General features: G+C 28.9%; 1 protein-coding gene across 1 annotated transcript in view; it reads right to left on the reverse strand.

Moving 5' to 3' along the window:
• Nucleotides 1–4,748, reverse strand: part of LOC111680622 (putative fatty acyl-CoA reductase CG5065) — a 14,460-nt gene that overhangs the window by 5,910 nt on the left and 3,802 nt on the right. The gene's annotated exons all lie outside the window — the stretch shown is intronic.

Raw genomic sequence — 4,748 nt, forward strand, 5'->3', positions numbered from 1 at the left:
GTCTATAGTCTAGTCTATAGTCTAGTCTATAGTCTAGTCTATAGTCTAGTCTATAGTCTAGTCTATAGTCTAGTCTTTAGTCTAGTCTATAGTATAGTCTATAGTCTAATCTATAGTGTATCCTAGATTATAGTCTAGTCTATAGTCTATCCTAGATTATAGTCCAGTCTATATTCTAGTCTATAGTCTAGTCTAAAGTCTAGTCTATAGTCTAGTCTAAAGTCTAGTCTAAAGTCTACTCTATAGTCTAGTCTAAAGTCTAGTCTAAAGTCTAGTCTATAGTCAAGGGTATAGTCCAACTGTAACCTAAGGTCTAGTCTATGGTCTAGTCTAGAGTGTAGTCTATAGTCCAGTCTATTAGTTTGTTCTATAGCTAGGGTCTAGTCAATAGTCTAGTCTATAGTTTCGACTAGATTCTAGTCTATAGAGTAGTCTAGTCATAGGTCTGGGCTATAGTTTAGTCATACGTATAGTCTATGGTTTTGTCTATAGTCTATTGTATTTTCATGTCTGTGGTCTTGTCTAGAGTTTATCCTAGGGTTTATTCTACAGTCGCTTCTATAATTAAATCTATAGTTTAGTCTAGTCTATAGTCTTGTCTATGGTTTCGTTTATAGACTAGTTTACAGTATGGTCTATATACTGGCCTATAGTCTAGTCTTTAGTCTTATTTATTGACTAGCATATAGTCTAGTCTATGGTCTAGTCTTTATTCTAGTTTTTAGTTTGGTTTATGGGCCATAGTGTTGTCCAGAACTAAGTTTATGGTCTAGTATATATCGTGTTCTATAGTTTAGTCAATAGTTGAATCTATTGCCTACTCTATAGTGAGATCAAAATGAAGTGTTTGAAAGTTGACACGCCAAAGTTAACTTAGTCGTTTATGCCCTTTGATCATAAAATAATTTTCTATCTTAATGTTTATGTAACCCTTTAAGTTTTTCCTTGTTTATTACACTTAAGTAAATATGAATGATGGTACAAAATTCGAATGAAATGATATGTTAATATTACAAAAAAACAACAGCAAAATGTTTAGAAAAAAACAACATAATAGAAAAATATATAAAATGTCTTATGTTAATACCAAACGTGTGTCTGCTATGTAATAGTTAAAAGCAGTAAATTAAGCAGTAAATTAAAAGAATGTAATAAATGAAAGTAAATAAGATTTTTTTTACACTTTGGTACTTGAAATGAATAAATTCTTTTAGATTTGCTAATATGGTTGCTAAGTGCTTATAGTTTAGATGCTAAAAGTGTATACACGAGTATTAATTTTTTTTTCTCCTCTTTCTTGACTTTTGCCTTAGAAAACATTATGGTTAAATAGAAGAAAATCGAAATAAAAAAACAAACAACTTAAGTTAAAAAACAAACATAAAAAATATTGTATAAACAATTGGGATTTTTGTTGTAGTTGTTGTTGTTAATATTTTTACATGCGGTTGCTTGTATTATGTCACTAAAAAAACCCCTAAAAAGTAAAAAAAAAAAACAAATGTAATAACAATAGTACCCCAAGGGTTAGAGAACTACACGACGTATAAGTAATATGTTGCATTTTCTAAACGATTTACATAGAAATGTAGTTAATTGCTTGCTTTATGATTAGCATACTTTAAGGCGCTAATAAGTTCTAGTTAAACAGAATAACTCTACGTATGATGAATAACAGTATTTAGAGTACGAGTTAACATAAATGCAATTAACTTGCATACAAAATTGCACATTTTTAGGAGCCTTTCTAAATGCAATTATGCATTAAATCTAAAATCAGAACTTAATTAAAAAAACACCTAAAAAGTGTTACTAATTATACAATAACAACCTTATTATTAAGTAAAGTGTATAAATATAAACAACTAATCCCTTAACAAAATCTAAAACTAAATTAACTTTAATCGTTTTCGTCTAACACACAATTTAACAACTAAAAAAAAAACTTTTAATAACAGCGTTAGCCACTTACTAATTATCATAATATTTGATTTTAGTTAACAAATATACTAAATAAATAAATAAAAACAAATCAATATTTGTTGGTCTTTGGTTAACAGAATAAGAAAATTATTTATTATTAATCTAAATTACTTACAAATGCTGACAAAACTAATTAAACACAATGTCTATTAAAAGAAAAATGCAAAGTTTTAATTTCATTTGTTTTCCAATTGCTGATAAAGTTCCTTCATCAAATGGTTACTAAATTAAAAAAATAAAACTTCCAAATCGCCTATTAGTTGTAAACCCACTGTGGTATTATATTTAAACTTACATGCATACACCTGTCTGTAATAGCGCTAACTGAATCCTTATCATTTGATTTAATAGGTCCCATTACAAATGGAATAAATATTCCATGAACTTAAATTAATTGTCCATTAAACACATCGTGCAATTCAATAAACTTCTCTAAAACAGCAAGGATAGTTTCAAATTTGAAATAGAACTAGACTAACGAGCAAACTATACACTAGACTATAGACTAGACTATAGACTAGACTAAAGACTAGACTATAGACTAGATTATAGACTATAGACTAGACTATAGACTAGACTATAGACTAGACTATAGACTAGACTATAGACTAGACTATATACTAGACTATAGACTAGACTATAGACTAGACTATAGACTAGACTATAGACAAGATTATAAGCTAGACTATAAACTAGACTATAGACTAGACTATTGACTAAACTATAGACTAGACTATAGATTAGATAATAGACTAGACTATAGACTAGACTATAGATTAGACTATAGACTAGACTATAGACAAGACTATAGACTAGACTATAGACTAGACTATAGACTAGACTATAGACTAGACTATAGACTAGACTATAGACTAGACTATAGACTAGACTATAGACTAGACTATAGACTAGACTATAGACTAGACTATAGACTAGACTATAGATTAGGCTATAGACTAGACTGTAGACTAGACTATAGGCTAGACTATAGGCTAGACTATAGACTAGACTATAGACTAGAGTATAGACTAGACTACAGACTAGACTATAGACTAGACTACAGACTAGACTATAGACTAGACTATAGACTAGACTATAGACTAGACTATAGACTAGAGTATAGACTAGAGTATAGACTAGACTACAGACTAGACTATAGACTAGACTATAGACTGCAAACGAGACTATGGACGATACTATAAACGATATTATAGTCAAGGCTATGGACAGACCTAAAACCAGAACTTTATTTATACAACACTGCAATCTATAATCAACAAAATTTGTTAAAAATTAAAATTTTCGACTTAGTCTCTTAAGGTTTGTGACCAGCGGATTTATTCATATAATAAATAATATTAGACTGTTAGTGCCTTTTTTTGTTTACATACAAAGAAAAACCCCATAAGAGTATTAGAGAAGGAATGAATGATAAACACTCCAGAGACAATGCATACACATATAGCTATTTAGAAAGAGACAGTAAGATTATGAAAAGAGATGTTAAACAAGTAAAAGCAAGTGCATGTATGTTTCTTGCATTTTTACAAACAAATAAATAAATGTAGATGCATGCATGTGCAATTGTCAAGTTGATGTATTTAGACAATTACAAGTATTGTGTCTATAGTTTATAAATAAAAAATTTATTTATTTAGTTTTTAGTTTAAAAGATCTTGTAAAAGGAAATGTTAAAGAAAAACAAATTTTGTAAAAAAAATATGTTTTTAATGCAGCTTAAAAATGTAGTAACAAAAAAGTTGTTAATAATATTTGTTTTCTTTTGAAAGAGGGAAGCAAAGAGAGAGAAATAATTTTTTTCTAAATTCAATGCGTGTTGGAAAAGTAATAGCTATTTTTAAATGCAACCATTTAACAGATTAAAAGCCATTTACTAGTAAAATATTAATCCTAAATCCCCATTGTGCGTCATTGAATAGTTTACATCTTTGTTTTGACAGTTCTCTCTCTCCCCCTCTCTCTCTCTCTCACTCTCTTTAGCACAGCGATCCCATAAGTATTAAATTTATAATAATAGTTTTTATTCAAAAAATATGTCACAATTAAAGTCTACATAAAAGTATACTGATGAGAAGGAAAGAGCTACAAGGGGGAAAAACAAACAATAGAAAATATAAACATACCAGCAAAATGGCTTTTTTTTACAGCTTTTATTATGATTATTACTATAACTATTATTTCATTTTTGTAATTTTTATAAAAAATAATAATCATTTTATTGTACCTCTGGTTTTTGTTGTAGTGGCATACATTTTTAAAATTTAATAAGGAAAACTTGAAGCGAAAATATTTTACAGAGGTTGATAATATAGGCTATGAACTATATATAGTTTCCAGTTTATCGAGAAAAACTACAGTTTAGAGTAACCTACAATCTAGTTAATAGTTTGGTGTATAGGCAAGTCCTTAGTCTAGTTTATAATTAATACTATAGTCTAGTCGTCTAGTATTTAGTCTAGTTTATACCCTAGTCTATAGTCCAGTCTATAGTCGGGTCCACAGCCTAGTCTACAGTCTAATCTACAGTGAAGTCTAAGTGTAGTCTATAGTCTAGTATATAGTTAAGTCTATAGTCTAGTATATAGTTAAGTCTACAGCATAGTCTATAGTCTAGTCTAGTCCATAGTATAAACTAAAGTTTAGTCTATAGTCTAGTCTACAGTCTAGTCTATAGTCTAGTCTACAGTCTAGTCTATAGTCTAGTCTATAGTCTAGTCTATAGTCTAGTCTATAGTCTAGTCTAT

The sequence above is a fragment of the Lucilia cuprina genome, chromosome 6 (genome assembly GCF_022045245.1).
Source record: "Lucilia cuprina isolate Lc7/37 chromosome 6, ASM2204524v1, whole genome shotgun sequence".
NCBI lineage: Eukaryota > Metazoa > Arthropoda > Insecta > Diptera > Calliphoridae > Lucilia > Lucilia cuprina.